Below are 18,694 nucleotides of genomic sequence, written 5' to 3'. Positions count from 1 at the left end.
GAGGTGTTACAAGGGACAATCAATCCCAATATTCGTTGTTAAAAGACTAGAACAATAGTTAGTGTTGACTGTCATGACTATTTACCTTGTCTTTCGTCCTACGCTGCTAAATTAGAGACGGCTAGAGCAAAAAAGCCCTCATGAATCTTTGTGCAAGACTCAAACCAAATCGTTTCCGAAATATGCCATCGATGTATTTCTACCATACTTCTGGTGTTAAACCTGAGTTTAATCTATATGTGTCAGGAGCTTTGATGTCTTGTGTACATATGAATATTATTACAAATGTCGCTGTTATCTATGGCCACTCCTTTGTTTGGTTGTGATTCCCGTATACACGAAACATCTTCGCCCTTTTAGCCGTGGGGTCGTTATAATGTGGCCGTCAGTTGCAATATTCTAGTGTGTGTGCGTTTCCTTTAACAAAGCCACACTGGACTCTCATCTGAATCCACCGAAGGTAATCGAATCCCTGCTTTTAACGTTGTAAATCCGTAAACTTATACAACTAAATTATGGATGGCTAGCGCGGATAACCCTCGTGTCGCTTTGAACGAAATTCAAAATCAAACACTTTTAAAATATTTTTGTCATCTTAACCGATGTTTTTCCTTTGCAGCTACATGAGGGTTAACATACACAACCGTTTAATGTTAAGTATCCTTCTGGGTTGGGAAATTTTAGTGTTAACTTGATTGATGGACAAAGGTTTTTTGGAAATAGTGAAGTGTTCTAGGGCTTCTATTCCATGTACCATAACATCCTCAGTGGTACAATTGTTTAGCGCACGGTACTCAAATAACACAGAAATTGTTTTTCCGCAACCACTATTTCTCAATGTTTTTGTTCCCACTATGGAATTAAGCACATTCTATTATTAAAATTTTATTAGCGCGGGACTAATTCGCTTAAGGGACTTCACTTACTAATTTGTCCCTCGTTGGCTTCCCTTAGAAACTATTATCGAGTTATGTCAGGATGTATCTGAAAGTATGATACCTGTCCAAGTCAGACAGTATTACTAATAGTTATATGATGCTATTCCAGAACAATGGAAAGGCTTGGTTGAAAGAGAGATTCCCCCCAATTACAGGTACGACAAAATTTATTTTTGAGATGTGTGATTCAGATGGTGAAAATGTTATCCACTAAATGATCTTCCTGATAAAAGACTGATTAAGATAGTACACCAGAACTCCATCCCCGCTACTGAAGAAATTATTGCATGGGAAGATATTTTAATAGATATCAACTGGAAAAAAAATACATAAATATACTTATCACCCATTTAAAGGCTTTGTCTTTTTTGATGTGAATTATTTATTTTATCACAATGCTTTAATCACGAACAATAAACTTGTTCATATGCAAAAACATGATACTAGTTTATGTACACTTTGTGATAAAGAAACTGAAACAGTGAGACATTTATATTGTCTGTGTCCAGAGGTTCAACCCTTATGAACATTAGTTTTCAATACTCTTTCCTTTATCATTCAAAATCAGTACCAATGAATCAGGAATGGAGAATTCTTGTACAGGGTATCCTAGAAAGATTAAGAAAAGACGACAACCTACAGCGTATGTTTTTGATTACATTAGCTAAATATTGTGTTATGACTGTTAAGATAATTTTGTTTAGCCAAAAATATACATTTAAATCTGTTGTCATTTTATAAAGGTCAGTTAGTAAAGAAAACAAGTTTTGATGATTACAGATATGTTATTCGTAATAATGTCAATGTTTCTTTCAGTTTTATTCTAAACATGTTTGTCCTTGTTTACAACGTTACATTATTGTGTGTCCTTTGATACGAGTAATTAGAGAGAGTATTCGGTACATTCAATTGTGCATAACCGTGCATTTGATTTTTGTACTTGTTTTGCATGTAATATATATGATTTAAAGGCCTCTTCAAGAGGTTTTCAATAATAAAACAAAAAAACCGCACGGTACTTATAAGACAGTACTTGTGGGATATGCCGGTGTTGTTGCATCTTTAGATTCCAGCCAAGGCAGAACTATCGTCATGTTCTGATTTTGACATCTGCTTTTTGGGTTCTGCCTTGTCTCTCTGATGCTACCTTTATCTCGCTCATAAGTATTATGACCAACCTTACTCCTTCACCTAAAAAGAGTCAAAATGGCATGGCCAGGTGGTTAGGACACTTGACTCGTAATCTGAGGGTCGCATGTTCGAATCCCCGTCGCACCAAATATGCTCGCCCATTCAGCCGTGGGGGCGTTATAATGTGCGGTCAATCCCACTATTCGTTGCTAAAAGAGTAGTCCAAGAGTTAGCAATGGGTGGTGATAACTAGCTGCCTTTTCTCTAGTCTCACACTGCTAGATTATAGATGGCTAGCGCAGATAGCTCTCGTGTAGCTTGGCGCGAAATTCAAAACAAACAAAAAACGATAAACCAAATATTCCATCTATATACCTCTGCCATATTTCTGGTATTAAACCTGTGTTTTATCTACAGTTATGTGAAAAAGGTAAGACACCCTATGAAAGTGTGTGTAATTTTCTAACATTTTTGGATATATAGATATTTAATCTAAATTTCAACAATACTGAGATATTACAGTTATATAACTAAACAATTAAAACTGAAGAAAAGACTTTTCAAGGTCTTCTGTAAATGTAATTCTACAAAAATGCATATTCTAACTGAGGAAAAAAGTTAGGACCACCCTACCCCCTAATAATTAGTGTTATCCCCTTTGGCTAAAGTAACTGCAGTGAGACGATTTTTTTTAGCCATCTACCAGTCTCTGACATCGGTTTGAAGGAAGTTTGACCAACTCCTCAATGCAGAATTCTTTCAGCTGTGAGATGTTTGAGGAGTTTTTTGCATGAACGGCTCGTTTCCAGTCACCCCACAGCATCTCAATGCGATAAAGATCTGCGCTTTGACCCATCTATTCCAGGACTCTCCATTTCTTAGTTTTCAACCAGTCCTTGGTGAATTTCCTGGTACGTTTTGGGTCATTGTCGTGTTCCAGGGTCCAGTTCCGCTTCAGCTTTAATTTTCATATAGATGGTCTCATATGATCCTCAAGCACTCTCTGATACACAGTGGAATTCGTGGTGGATTCTATAATTGTGAGCTGTCCAGGTCCTGCTGCAGCAAAGTAGCCCCAAACTATGACACTTCCACCTCCATGCTTCACAGTTGGTATGAGATTTTTTTCCTGGAATGCAGTATTTGGTTTACGCCAAACACGTCCTCTGTTCTGGTGTCCAAATAATTCAATTTTGGACTCATCTGTCCAAAAAATATTATTCCAGAAGACCTGGTCTTTGTCTACATTCTCTCTGACAAACTTAAGTCTGGTCTTGAATTTTCTCTTAGAGAACAAAGGTTTCCTCCTTGTACACCTCCCATGCAAGTTAAACTTGTGCAGTCTCTTTCTGATTGTAGAGGCATGCACTTTCACATCAACAGTAGCCAGAGCCTGCTGTAGGTTCCGTGATGACATGTTAGGGTGTTTGAAGACCTCTTTTAGCATCTTGCGGTCTGCTCTCGGGGAGAACTTGCTTGGACGACTAGACCTGGGCATGTTGGCAGTTGTTTTGAAAGCCCTCCACTTGTTGACTATTTTCCGGGCAGTGGAATGGTTGATTTCAATATCTTTTGGGATCTTTTTGAAACCCTTCCCAGACTCAAAAGGTGCTACAATTGTCTTTCTGAAGGCCTCAGACAGCTCTTTCGCTCTCACCATGGTGCTCACTCTCACTTCAACAGTCAGGAGCACACCAAACTAAATGTCTGAGGTTTAAATAGATCAAGCTTCATTCAAAATGCTGAGTACCGATCTTCTAATCATGTGCACCTGGTATGATACATTTGTGTGTGAGTTGAGCTATTTTAAGTGGATATAAATGTGAGGTTGTCCTAACTTTTCCTCAGTTAGAATATGCATTTTGTAGAATTACATTTATAGAAGATTTTAAAAGTCTTTTCTTCAGTTTTAATTGTTTAGTTATATTCCTATAATCTCTCAGTATTGTTGATATTGAAATTAAATAACTATGTATCCAAAAATGTTACAAAAGTACACAGGCTTTCATAGGGTGTCCTGACTTTTTCACATACCTGTATATGTGTCAAGAGTTTTGAATTTTAGTGTCGCTGCTGCACTGTTATCTATTGCCACTCCTTGGTTTGGTTTGTACAAAGTTTTTTTAAAATAACTGTTGTGTAAGACAAATGTAAGTATTGTGTGGGTTGTTTCTAATGTGATGTTTGCTGGAAAATGTATTGATCCCCGTATACATCAAACATACTCGCCATTCCAGCCGTGTGGTTGTTATAATGTGACGGTCATTTCCAATATTTGTGGGTAAAGAGTAGCCCAAGAGTTGGCGGTGAGTGGTGACGAATTGCTGCTTTCCCTCTAGTGTGTGTGTGTGTGTGTTTCCTTTAGCAAAGCCACACTAAGCTCTAAACTGAGTCTACCGAAGGTATTTGAATCCCTGATTTTAACGTTGTAAATCCGTAGACTTACACCACTGAATTATGGATGGCTGGCGCGGATATCCCTCGTGCAGCTTTGCGCGAAATTCAAAACCAAACACGTATAAAATATTTTTGTGATCTTAACCGACGTTTTTCCTTTGCAGCTACATGAGGGTTAATATACACAAACGATTAATGTTAAGTATCCTTCTGGGCTGGGAAATTTTAGTGTTAACTTGGCTGATGGACAAAGGTTTCTTGGAAATAGTGAAGTGTTCTAGTGCTTCTATTGAAAATAATATCATATCCCCAGTGGCGCAATTGGTTATCGCACGGTACTTATAAGACAGTACTTGTGGGATATGCCGAGGTTGTGAGTTCCAACCTCACCTGGGAATGACTATTTTGTTCTCTACCTCGTTGTCACCTAGGCAAAGAATTTCAATTAAAATCCACGGTCTTATATTTTGGCCCGGCATGACCAGGTGGTTAAGACACTCGACTCGTAATTCGAGAGTCGCGGGTATTAATTCCTATTACCCCAAACATGCTCGCCCTTTGAGTTATGGAGTTGTTACAAGGGACAATCAATCCTAATATTCGTTGTTAAAAGACTAGAACAATAGTTAGTGTTGACTGTCATGACTATTTACCTTGTCTCTCGTCCTTCGCTGCTAAATTAGAGACGGCTAGAGCAGAAAGCCCTCATGAATCTTTGTGTGAGACAAATGTAAGTAGTGTGTAGGTGGTTTCTAATGTGATGTTTGCTGCAAAAATGTTTTGATCCCCGTATACACGAAACATCCTCGCCCTTTGGCCCGTGGGGACGTTATAATGTGACGGTCAGTTGTAATATTAGTTGATAAAGAGTAGCCAACAGTTGACAGTGTGTGATGACGAATTGGTGCTTTCCCTCTAGTGTGTGTGTGTTTTCTTTAGAAAAGCCACACTGGGCTCTCATCTGAGTCCACCGAAGTTAATCGAATCCCTGATTTTAACGTTGTAAATCCGAAAATTTAGCGGTGTATTAGCGGAGGACTTTCCCTTTAGTTGTACACTACGAAATGATGGACGGCTAGCGCGGATAGCTCTCGTGTAGCTCTGCGCGAAATTCGAAAACAAACAAACAAACATATATAAAATATTTTTTATCTAACTGACGTTTTTCCTTTTCAGCTTCATTAGGGTTAATATACACAACCGTTTAATATTATAATATTCGTTACATTATTAACACTCTAATAGTGTAGTTATAACTCTAAACATGCAGCTGTACTGACATATTACATAAATGACTATTTTGTGATAGATAAAAATAAAAAGAATTACAATATGTTTTATAATTAGTTAAAAACAAATAAACAGAAAATACAAGTTGCTAAGAAACAGTAATAAGTTGAAAGGACATAAAGTATACTTAAGGGTTATAAACGGATTGTAAGACTGTGTGATACTTCACAGTATGCAAGTGTTAAACTGAAAGTAATGGTGTCAAGTGTATCGGTGTTGCGTATTGTTTTTAGAACGGTGGTTTGGTTACATATGCCATCAAGTGTTCATCTACGGATTAAATTCTTTAATAAATTTAACTTCCATATATTTTCTCTTCAAAATCATTCCTATTTTGTAAGTTAGAAACTTAAAATAGGTTTTCTGTGTTTCTGTTGAAGTGGTTTTGTGTTGGTCATACGTCTGTAACGTACTGATGTGTTGTGAGACACGTGTGTCTGAAGTACTTCCAGCTTCTCTCAAATATGCGTCTCCACATATTTTAGAAGGATTTGACAAACCAAGTTTCTCGCGTTACACTTTTGTTCTACGGCGTTTTCTCTGGCGTATTATGTTTTACCTGTTTCTTATGTTGTGTTGGTTGTCAGTTGAGACCGTCTAATGGCTTTACGGTTGTGATTACGTTGTTACTGAAAGGAATATTCATTTCGGATATTTTCGTATGTTTGTTGCTGTTATTGCAGAGTTCTTGTTTTCTGTGGTTTCAAAACGTTGGTACTGTAATATTCGGTGTATCAGTTTCACAGTAGTAATGTATTAAAGTCATTTTGAGCTGTTTGAATGGCATTCTGAGTGAAATAATTCTGATTTATTATCTTTAATTCTCCTATTATTGTTTCCATTTTAACTCGTTGTGGATGGTGTAATTTATTATGAAGAAATATCTGCTTACTAATTTCTTTCAGGGGCGTAGATCCTGGGAGAATGGGGGATAACTCCCCTCCTTCATTTTAGGTGGGGTGTGTGGTGCATACAATCATCCCCCCCGTACAGTTTGGTCTGTTGAACTGTTTTATTGCATCACTGGCCTACAAATTGTGTGTTTGTTCTTGTAATTCTCGTGTTCTTACCAATCGAATTACATAATTAGGCCTAGATGTAGGCTTTTTCAGTAGCCAAAATGTACATCTTTAAAATAGGCGTGCTTCTAAACTTTTTTATCTAAGCGATAGTTCGTAAGTGTCAGTCGGTAGGCCTAAGTATACATGCAAGGCTTGCAAGCACTATCACAGAATCTACCTACGTTTTGTACGTAATGTACGATTAAGTAAAATTTTCATCACAACAGATTGAACAGAGCGTGAACTTCGAAAATATTACTACGACGCGAAAACTGCTGTTATCTAGATCTGGCAGGCCATTTGTAGCTGCATCAATCTTATGTGTATATTGTGCGGTTTGCCTGCGCTATTTGTTCTTATGCATGTTTTCCCGGTTTTATTGTCGAACGTCTTACTCTCCTCAGCTGCCAAAGGTGCTGACCATAGTGAATGTTTAGTGTACAGTTAACGACAGGTTTGGGCCGCTCGGATCCAGACGTGCCCTACATCGCCCTCCTCCGCTTCTTTAATTTTAGTTTCGATTTTACAACGGGGCTCATATCATCCATACGCACATCTAATACCACGACAGAAAGCAAAATATCAAGATATCAACTTCTAGGGTACGTTGTTTGATAAGTTTCCATGGTTGCACTTCGACAATCAGACACAAAAGTCATATGCTTTCATTGTGCCAAGGAGGAAAATAGAGGTCTTTTACAGTGAAATTGAGTGGCCAGTGGAGTGTTCCTTCATATCCACCGGTTTTGCAACTAGGAAAAGGCAAAACAGAAATTTAACGAACACCAATCCTCCTCTCAGCACAGATTTGCTATATCTCCAGAAGGTTCACTTGATGTAACTCCAGTGACTCTCCAGCTACATGATGGAAAAAAGAAGCAGCAGGAAGAATACAAAGGAAGTCTCGCCAAAATATTCAGAAGTTTACGTTTCTTACTGCGTCAAGGTTTAGGATTACGTGGACATAATGATACGGAGGGAACTTCCTGCAGTTAATGAAGCTCCTGGAAGAGAAAGATCCTGAGTTGACGGCCTACTTGTCAAACAAAACCACTTTCACATCACCCCAGGCTCAGAATGTAATAATGGAGATGTTCAGCCATCAAATACTGAGGAACATAACACACGAAGTGTAGCAAAGTAAAATATTTGCATTAATGGTTGATGGCACTCAGGATGTTACAGGTGCCGAAAAGGAAGCATTATGTGTACGATACGTAGATGAGAACATTGACGTCCATGAGACATTTCTTGGTTTGTACAGTGTTTCCAATACAACTGGTGAAACAATATCCTCAGCTATACTTGATGTACTGACTAGACTCAAGTTACCACTGTCAGGATTAAGAGCACAAACTTATGATAGATTCACTAACATGAGTAGTACATTCAGTGGATGCCAGACAAAAATAAAAGAGAAGCAACCGTCAGCTTTGTTTTTTCATTGTGGAACACACAAGGCTAATTTAATAATGCAACATGCAGTTGAAGCTTGTGAATGTGTTCGAGATTCTATCCAGTGGGTACATGAACTTGGTGTCTTGCTTCAGAGGTCAGGCAAATACAAGACAATCTTTGAAAATATTGTATCGTCAGACAGTCACAATGGTCCAGTTAAATACATCCGCCCACTGTGTCCAAAACGCTGGTTGTCCCGCCTATCTGTAATTACATGGGCTAATGATCACTACAGTGACATTGTTGATTCTTTGTCTGAATTAGCAAATGATAAATCAGATGTAGCAGTGAAAGCACGAGGTCTGCTAGACAGATTTGACAAAGGAAAGACAGTTTTAGGATTGTTGATGGCTCAGCATCCATTAGCTGCATTAGAGGAACTAAACCGCGTATTTCAAGAAAAATCAGCGACAGTATCTGGCATGATTGAAGCATCTGTAATGACAGTTGAGCAATTGCGGGTATTGCGAACAGAGGAAAATTACAACAAGATTTTTCATGAAGCTGAGAAAAAGGTAACTTACCTAGATCTGGTGCCTATTGAACTACCACGCATTCGCAGACCCCCCAGAATGATCACAGGTGATGGCTCAGCACACCATTCTGCAACAGCTGGAGATTACTGCAGAAGCCAATATTTTGAATTTGTGGACACAGTCATAGAACATCTGACCACTATATTCAATGCAGACAACAATGCCTTGATGCAATACCTGGCACTTGAGAACATGATCAAATATGGCAAGATTGACAACTCGGTTGTAAACTTCCTTCCAGAAATCTCTGCACAACGGCTCGAGTTTCAGTTGTCCATGTACAAAGGAACAACAAAAGCAAGAAATGTGTTTAAAGTCAACTATGTCTTAGTGCCGCCTCAACCATGCGGCAGTTTGTCACACTCACAATGATGAGGTCTACAAGATAAATATAGAAGAGCTTATGAAAGAATTCATAAACAGATCATCACAAAGGAGGTCTACGTTTGATAACATGTAGACTACAGGACAAATGAATAACCATGTGTTACTTTGTATTGATGTGTAATTTTCAAGAGTTTGCAAAGACATTTTAATTATTTTTATCAGACAACATGAACAGTTTTTCGGTACATATAAACTTATCAAGGGTAATTACTAATTTTATTAATATTTGAAAACGTAATTCATGCAATGAAAGTTATTAGTAACCTTATCAAGTATGATGGTCATCTTTTATACTGTGCAGTGTGCAGGAATAAATTCATGTGGCAGTTAATTTGTGACACATTTGTCTTTATTCTGTTAACATTTTGAAAACTGTTCACAACACCTCACTTACACAAACCTGCATGGAAACCTTGAAGTATCGAGGCAACAAGATTACTCTGACTGTATGTTTACAGCTTTCAGGTTCTCGTAATCAGAGATTACCAACTTGCAAATTAAACAGTCCATATAAGTGGTTGTAAAATCATCTCCCCATCGAGTGTAAAAAATCCACGCCCCTGTATTCTTTGTTATGTATGAAGCTTGGTAGTTGTCTGTATTGGATGTTTATGGCTACGTCTAAGAATGTTAAATATCCTTCTGGGTTGGGTAGTTTAGTGTTAACTTGGCTAATAGATAAAGGTTTTTAGGAAATAGTGAAGTGTTCTAGTGCTTTTATTACAAATACTATCATATTCCCAGTAGCGCAATTGGGTTAGCGCACGGTACTTATAAGACAGTACTTGTGGGATATGCCGGGGTTGTGAGTTCGATCCTCACCTGGGGAATATTCGTTTTGTTCTCTATCTCGTTATCACGTAGGCAAAGAATTTCAATTGAAATCCATGATCTGATACTTTGGCCCGGCATGAGCAGGTGGTTAAGACACTCGACTCGTAATCCGAGAGTCACGGGTATGAATTCCTTTCACCTTAAACATGCTCGTCCTTTGAGTCATGGAGGTGTTATAAGTACAATCAATCCCAATATTTGTTGGTAAAAGACTAGCGCAATAGTTTGTGTGGACTGTGATAGCTAGTTATCTTCTCTCTTGTCTTACGCTGCTAAATTAGAGACGGCTAGAGCAGAAAGCCCTCGTGAATCTTTGCGCGAAAATCAAAATAAACACTATTTGAAATTTGCCATAAATATATCTGTACCATACATCTGGTACTAAACGTGTGTTTTATGTGTCAAGAGTTTTGATTTCTAGTGTCACTGCTGCACTGTTATCTATGGCCACTCCTTTGTTCTTTTGTACCAAGTGTTTAAAACAACTGTTGTGTAAGACAAATACAAGTAGTGTGTAGGTGGTTTCTAATGTGATGTTTGCTGCAAAAATGTGTTGATCCCCGAATACACGAAACATCCTCGCCCTTTTGCCCGTGGAGGCGTTATAATGTGACGAAATTAGATTTCGGCACATTAAGTTGTGTAGCAATACCGGAAAGAAACAGACGAAACTTGTGTTTTACAACAATTCGGATTTTTTAAATCACTGGACAGTTGTTTCCTGTTCGCCATGATGACCAAGCAGATAATGACGGAGACGGCGCTAAATTGCCGGAAGTACATTTTTTGCTGGCTAAATTCCAATAATTGTGAACCATGTGTCTAGTTATGGAATGGTATAATGTAGTTTATTTGCCAAACTAAACAAATTTTTCACAGGAATATCAGTTTTTTCACACGTTCTGAACTGTACGAACACTTTCTGCTCCTCCAATTTTTGTTTGTTTGTTTATATACAGTTTATTTGTTGTTTAATTTACATAAAAATTCATGTAGACGTGTGTTAGTATAATATTTATAATACATTATACGTCTATTAGCCTATAAGTGGTACTTTATAAGTTATGAACAAAAAACTACTCGGGATGCAGGTGTACGAACACTTTGTGTTGTAACTGTACCACTAAGCAACCTGTGATGGGTGCAGTTCTTTTCAACAATGAGCACTATAAGTTAAGAAAATAAAAATTCATCATATATGGTGTTAAATAGACGATGTAGTACTAATTACACCTTACACCCACTACGATGTAGAATTAAACTTAGTCAAGTCCTAACAGGTGTGATCCAGGAAATGGCACAAAATAAAAGTTCACTTTCAAGGGGGGAGGGGTTGTTAAAATTCAAAAAAATTAAGACAATAAAACCAGGTTCAAGTTTCAGTTAGCAAATTCACTAATTAACATAAATCCTGACTTGTAATGATGTACAAGTTAATCAGTTACTTGTAGTGGAGAATGCCGGAAGTATAACACATTATAAAATCTGTTTAAAGGTTTAGTTGCTAATGTCAAAAAACATTCGGTGTTGTGTATTGTTTCAGAATGGTGGTTTAGTTACATACGCCATCAAGTGTCTCTGTTCATCTACGGACTAGTTTGTTTAATAAATATAGTTTACATATTTTTTCTCTTTAAAATCCTTCGTATTTTTTAAGGTAGAAACATATAATGGGTTTTCTGTGTTTGTGGTTCCCTGTTTGTACAAGAAGTGTTTCTGTTGAAGTGGTTTTGTGTTGGTCATACGTCTGTAACGTACTGATGTGTTGTGAGACACGTGTGTCTAAAGTACTTCCAGCTTCTCTTACATATGCGTCTCCACATATATTACAAAGATTTCACAAACCAAGTTCTTCGCGTGACACGTTTGTTCTACGGCGTTTTCTCTTGCGTATCATTCTTTACCTGTTTCTTATGTTGTGTTCGTTGTCAGTTGAGACCGTCTAATGGCTTTACGGTTGTGATTACGTTGTCATTGAAAGGAATGTTCATTGCGGATATTTTCGTATGTTTGTTGCTGTTGTTGCAGAGTTCTTGTTTTCTGTAGTTTCAAAACGTTGGTACTGTAATATTCGGTGTATCAGTTTCACAGTAGTAGTGTATTAAAGTCATTTTGTGCTGTTTGAATGGCATTCTGAGTGGAATAATGCTGATTTATTATCTTTAATTATCCTATTATTGTTTCCATTTTAACTCGTTGTGGATGGTGTAATTTATTATGAAGAAATATCTACTTATTATATTCTTTGTTATGTATGAAGCTTGGTAGTTGTCTGTATTGGATTTTTATGGCTACGTCTAAGAATGTTAAGTATCCTTCTGTGTTGGGAAATTTTAGTGTTAACTTGGCTGATGGACAAAGGTTTTTAAGAAATAGTGAAGTGTTCTAGTGCTTCTATTGCAAATACTATCATATCCCCAGTGGCGCAATTGGTTAGCGCACGGTACTTATAAGACAGTACTTGTGGGATATGCCGGGGTTGTGAGTTCGAGCCTCACCTGGGGAATGACCATTTTGTTCTCTACCTCGTTGTCACGTAGGCAAAGAATTTCAATTGAAATCCACGATCTGATATTTTGGCCCGGCATGACCAGGTGGTTGAGACACTCGACTCGTAATCCGAGAGTCGCGGGTATTAATTCCTATTACCCCAAACATGCTCGTCCATTGAGTCATGGAGGTGTTACAAGGGACAATCAATCCCAATATTCGTTGTTAAAAGACTAGAAAAATAGTTAGTGTTGACTGTCATGACTATTTACCTTGTCTCTCGTCCTACGCTGCTAAATTAGAGACGGCTAGAGCAAAAGCCCTCATGAATCTTTGCGCAAGACTCAAACCAAATCGTTTCCGAAATATGCCATCGATGTATCTCTACCATACTTCTGGTGTTAAACCTGAGTTTAATCTATTTGTGTCAAGAGCTTTGATGTCTTGTGTACATATAAATATTATTACAAATGTCACTGTTATCTATGGCCACTCCTTTGTTTGGTTGTGATCCCCGTATACACGAAACATCTTCGCCCTTTTAGCCGTGGGGTCGTTATAATGTGGCCGTCAGTTGCAATATTCTAGTGTGTGTGCGTTTCCTTTAACAAAGCCACACTGGACTCTCATCTGAATCCACCGAAGGTAATCGAATCCCTGCTTTAACGTTGTAAATCCGTAAACTTATACAACTAAATTATGGATGGCTAGCGCGGATAACCCTCGTGTCGCTTTGAGCGAAATTCAAAATCAAACACTTTTAAAATATTTTTGTCATCTTAACCGATGTTTTCCTTTGCAGCTACATGAGGGTTAACATACACAACCGTTTAATGTTAAGTATCCTTCTGGGTTGGAAATTTTAGTGTTAACTTGACTGATGGACAAAGGTTTTGGAAATAGTGAAGTGTTCTAGGGCTTCTATTCCATGTACCATAACATCCTCAGTGGTACAATTGTTTAGCGCACGGTACTCAAATAACACAGAAATTGTTTTTCCGCAACCACTATTTCTCAATGTTTTTGTTCCCACTATGGAATTAAGCACATTCTATTATTAAAATTTTATTAGCGCGGGACTAATTCGCTTAAGGGACTTCACTTACTAATTTGTCCCTCGTTGGCTTCCCTTAAAACTATTATCGAGTTATGTCAGGATGTATCTGAAAGTATGATACCTGTCCAAGTCAGACAGTATTACTAATAGTTATATGATGCTATTCCAGAACAATGGAAAGGCTTGGTTGAAAGAGAGATTCCCCCAATTACAGGTACGACAAAATTTATTTTTGAGATGTGTGATTCAGATGGTGAAAATGTTATCCACTAAATGATCTTCCTGATAAAAGACTGATTAAGACAATACACCAGAACTCCATCCCCGCTACTGAAGAAATTATTGCATGGGAAGATATTTTAATAGATATCAACTGGAAAAAAAATACATAAATATACTTATCACCCATTTAAAGGCTTTGTCTTTTTTGATGTGAATTATTTATTTTATCACAATGCTTTAATCACGAACAATAAACTTGTTCATATGCAAAAACATGATACTAGTTTATGTACACTTTGTGATAAAGAAACTGAAACAGTGAGACATTTATATTGTCTGTGTCCAGAGGTTCAACCCTTATGAACATTAGTTTTCAATACTCTTTCCTTTATCATTCAAAATCAGTACCAATGAATCAGGAATGGAGAATTCTTGTACAGGGTATCCTAGAAAGATTAAGAAAAGACGACAACCTACAGCGTATGTTTTTGATTACATTAGCTAAATATTGTGTTATGACTGTTAAGATAATTTTGTTTAGCCAAAAATATACATTTAAATCTGTTGTCATTTTATAAAGGTCAGTTAATAAAGAAAACAAGTTTTGATGATTCCAGGTATGTTATTCGTAATAATGTCGATGTTTCTTTCAGTTTTATTCTAAACATGTTTGTCCTTGTTTACAACGTTACATTATTGTGTGTCCTTTGATACGAGTAATTAGAGAGAGTATTCGGTGCATTCAATTGTGCATAACCGTGTATTTGATTTTGTACTTGTTTTGCATGTAATATATATGATTAAAGGCCTCTTCAAGAGGTTTTGAATAATAAAACAAAAAAAGCGCACGGTACTTATAAGACAGTACTTGTCGGATATGCCGGTGTTGTTGCATCTTTAGATCCCAGCCAAGGCAGCACTATCGTCATGTTCTGATTTTGACATCTGCTTTTTGGGTTCTGGCTTGTCTCTCTGATGCTACCTTTATCTCGCTCATAAGTATTATGACCAACCTTACTCCTTCACCTAAAAGAGTCAAAATGGCATGGCCAGGTGGTTAGGACACTTGACTCGTAATCTGAGGGTCGCATGTTCGAATCCCCGTCGCACCAAATATGCTCGCCCATTCAGCCGTGGGGCGTTATAATGTGCGGTCAATCCCACTATTCGTTGGTAAAAGAGTAGTCCAAGAGTTAGCAATGGGTGGTGATAACTAGCTGCCTTTTCTCTAGTCTCACACTGCTAGATTATAGATGGCTAGCGCAGATAGCTCTCGTGTAGCTTGGCGCGAAATTCAAAACAAACAAAAAACGATAAACCAAATATTCCATCTATATATCTCTGCCATATTTCTGGTATTAAACCTGTGTTTTATCTACAGTTATGTGAAAAGGTAGGACACCCTATGAAAGTCTGTGTAATTTTCTAACATTTTGGATATATAGATATTTAATCTAAATTTCAACAATACTGAGATATTACAGTTATATAACTAAACAATTAAAACTGAAGAAAAGACTTTTCAAGGTCTTCTGTAAATGTAATTCTACAAAATGCATATTCTAACTGAGGAAAAAGTTAGGACCACCCTACCCCCTAATAATTAGTGTTATCCCCTTTGGCTAAAGTAACTGCAGTGAGACGATTTTTTTAGCCATCTACCAGTCTCTGACATCGGTTTGAAGGAAGTTTGACCAACTCCTCAATGCAGAATTCTTTCAGCTGTGAGATGTTTGAGGAGTTTTTTGCATGAACGGCTCGTTTCAGTCACCCCACAGCATCTCAATGCGATAAAGATCTGCGCTTTGACCCATCTATTCCAGGACTCTCCATTTCTTAGTTTTCAACCAGTCCTTGGTGAATTTCCTGGTACGTTTTGGGTCATTGTCGTGTTCCAGGGTCCAGTTCCGCTTCAGCTTTAATTTTCATATAGATGGTCTCATATGATCCTCAAGCACTCTCTGATACACAGTGGAATTCGTGGTGGATTCTATAATTGTGAGCTGTCCAGGTCCTGCTGCAGCAAAGTAGCCCCAAACTATGACACTTCCACCTCCATGCTTCACAGTTGGTATGAGATTTTTTTCCTGGAATGCAGTATTTGGTTTACGCCAAACACGTCCTCTGTTCTGGTGTCCAAATAATTCAATTTTGGACTCATCTGTCCAAAAAATATTATTCCAGAAGACCTGGTCTTTGTCTACATTCTCTCTGACAAACTTAAGTCTGGTCTTGAATTTTCTCTTAGAGAACAAAGGTTTCCTCCTTGTACACCTCCCATGCAAGTTAAACTTGTGCAGTCTCTTTCTGATTGTAGAGGCATGCACTTTCACATCAACAGTAGCCAGAGCCTGCTGTAGGTCCCGTGATGACATGTTAGGGTGTTTGAAGACCTCTTTTAGCATCTTGCGGTCTGCTCTCGGGGAGAACTTGCTTGGACGACTAGACCTGGGCATGTTGGCAGTTGTTTTGAAAGCCCTCCACTTGTTGACTATTTTCCGGGCAGTGGAATGGTTGATTTCAATATCTTTTGGGATCTTTTTGAAACCCTTCCCAGACTCAAAAGGTGCTACAATTGTCTTTCTGAAGGCCTCAGACAGCTCTTTCGCTCTCACCATGGTGCTCACTCTCACTTCAACAGTCAGGAGCACACCAAACTAAATGTCTGAGGTTTAAATAGATCAAGCTTCATTCAAAATGCTGAGTACCGATCTTCTAATCATGTGCACCTGGTATGATACATTTGTGTGTGAGTTGAGCTATTTTAAGTGGATATAAATGTGAGGTTGTCCTAACTTTTTCCTCAGTTAGAATATGCATTTTTGTAGAATTACATTTATAGAAGATTTTAAAAGTCTTTTCTTCAGTTTTAATTGTTTAGTTATATTCCTATAATCTCTCAGTATTGTTGATATTGAAATTAAATAACTATGTATCCAAAAATGTTACAAAAGTACACAGGCTTTCATAGGGTGTCCTGACTTTTTCACATACCTGTATATGTGTCAAGAGTTTTGAATTTTAGTGTCGCTGCTGCACTGTTATCTATTGCCACTCCTTGGTTTGGTTTGTACAAAGTTTTTTAAAATAACTGTTGTGTAAGACAAATGTAAGTATTGTGTGGGTTGTTTCTAATGTGATGTTTGCTGGAAAATGTATTGATCCCCGTATACATCAAACATACTCGCCATTCCAGCCGTGTGGTTGTTATAATGTGACGGTCATTTCCAATATTTGTGGGTAAAGAGTAGCCCAAGAGTTGGCGGTGAGTGGTGACGAATTGCTGCTTTCCCTCTAGTGTGTGTGTGTGTGTGTTTCCTTTAGCAAAGCCACACTAAGCTCTAAACTGAGTCTACCGAAGGTATTTGAATCCCTGATTTTAACGTTGTAAATCCGTAGACTTACACCACTGAATTATGGATGGCTGGCGCGGATATCCCTCGTGCAGCTTTGCGCGAAATTCAAAACCAAACACGTATAAAATATTTTTTTGTGATCTTAACCGACGTTTTTCCTTTGCAGCTACATGAGGGTTAATATACACAAACGATTAATGTTAAGTATCCTTCTGGCTGGGAAATTTTAGTGTTAACTTGGCTGATGGACAAAGGTTTCTTGGAAATAGTGAAGTGTTCTAGTGCTTCTATTGAAAATAATATCATATCCCCAGTGGCGCAATTGGTTATCGCACGGTACTTATAAGACAGTACTTGTGGGATATGCCGAGGTTGTGAGTTCCAACCTCACCTGGGGAATGACTATTTTGTTCTCTACCCTGTTGTCACCTAGGCAAAGAATTTCAATTAAAATCCACGGTCTTATATTTTGGCCCGGCATGACCAGGTGGTTAAGACACTCGACCTGTAATTCGAGAGTCGCGGGTATTAATTCCTATTACCCCAAACATGCTCGCCCTTTGAGTTATGGAGTTGTTACAAGGGACAATCAATCCTAATATTCGTTGTTAAAAGACTAGAACAATAGTTAGTGTTGACTGTCATGACTATTTACCTTGTCTCTCGTCCTTCGCTGCTAAATTAGAGACGGCTAGAGCAGAAAGCCCTCATGAATCTTTGTGTGAGACAAATGTAAGTAGTGTGTAGGTGGTTTCTAATGTGATGTTTGCTGCAAAATGTTTTGATCCCCGTATACACGAAACATCCTCGCCCTTGGCCCGTGGGGACGTTATAATGTGACGGTCAGTTGTAATATTAGTTGATAAAAGAGTAGCCAACAGTTGACAGTGTGTGATGACGAATTGGTGCTTTCCTCTAGTGTGTGTGTGTTTTCTTTAGAAAAGCCACACTGGGCTCTCATCTGAGTCCACCGAAGTTAATCGAATCCCTGATTTTAACGTTGTAAACTGAAAATTTAGCGGTGTATTAGCGGAGGACTTTCCCTTTAGTTGTACACTACGAAATGATGGACGGCTAGCGCGGATAGCTCTCGTGTAGCTCTGCGCGAAATTAAAAAACAAACAAACAAACATATATAAAATATTTTTTTATCTAACTGTTTTTCTTTTTCCTTTTCAGCTTCATTAGGGTTAATATACACAACCGTTTAATATTATAATATTCGTTACTATTAACACTTAATAGTGTAGTTATAACTCTAAAACATGCAGCTGTACTGACATATTACATAAATGACTATTTTGTGATAGATAAAAATAAAAAGAATTACAATATGTTTTATAATTAGTTAAAACAAATAAACAGAAAATACAAGTTGCTAAGAAACAGTAATAAGTTGAAAGGACATAAAAGTATACTTAAGGGTTATAAACGGATTGTAAGACTGTGTGATACTCACGAGTATGCAAGTGTTAAACTGAAAGTAATGGTGTCAAGTGTATCGGTGTTGCGTATTGTTTTAGAACGGTGGTTTGGT

At 37.8% G+C, this 18,694-nt stretch overlaps 3 non-coding genes across 3 annotated transcripts; all 3 read left to right on the top strand.

Moving 5' to 3' along the window:
- The first annotated feature begins 9,935 nt into the window (after nucleotides 1–9,935).
- Nucleotides 9,936–10,028, top strand: TRNAI-UAU (transfer RNA isoleucine (anticodon UAU)). The gene is given in 2 exon segments: nucleotides 9,936–9,974; nucleotides 9,993–10,028. It is a non-coding gene; the product is annotated as a tRNA-Ile (tRNA).
- Nucleotides 10,029–12,446: 2,418 nt separating this feature from the next.
- TRNAI-UAU (transfer RNA isoleucine (anticodon UAU)) lies at nucleotides 12,447–12,538 on the top strand. The gene is given in 2 exon segments: nucleotides 12,447–12,484; nucleotides 12,503–12,538. It is a non-coding gene; the product is annotated as a tRNA-Ile (tRNA).
- Nucleotides 12,539–17,464: 4,926 nt separating this feature from the next.
- TRNAI-UAU (transfer RNA isoleucine (anticodon UAU)) lies at nucleotides 17,465–17,556 on the top strand. The gene is given in 2 exon segments: nucleotides 17,465–17,502; nucleotides 17,521–17,556. It is a non-coding gene; the product is annotated as a tRNA-Ile (tRNA).
- Nucleotides 17,557–18,694: the final 1,138 nt, after the last annotated feature.

The sequence above is a fragment of the Tachypleus tridentatus genome, unplaced genomic scaffold (genome assembly GCF_004210375.1).
Source record: "Tachypleus tridentatus isolate NWPU-2018 unplaced genomic scaffold, ASM421037v1 Hic_cluster_2, whole genome shotgun sequence".
In the NCBI taxonomy this organism is placed as follows: Eukaryota; Metazoa; Arthropoda; class Merostomata; order Xiphosura; family Limulidae; genus Tachypleus; species Tachypleus tridentatus.
This window is presented reverse-complemented; position numbering and strand designations above follow the sequence as displayed.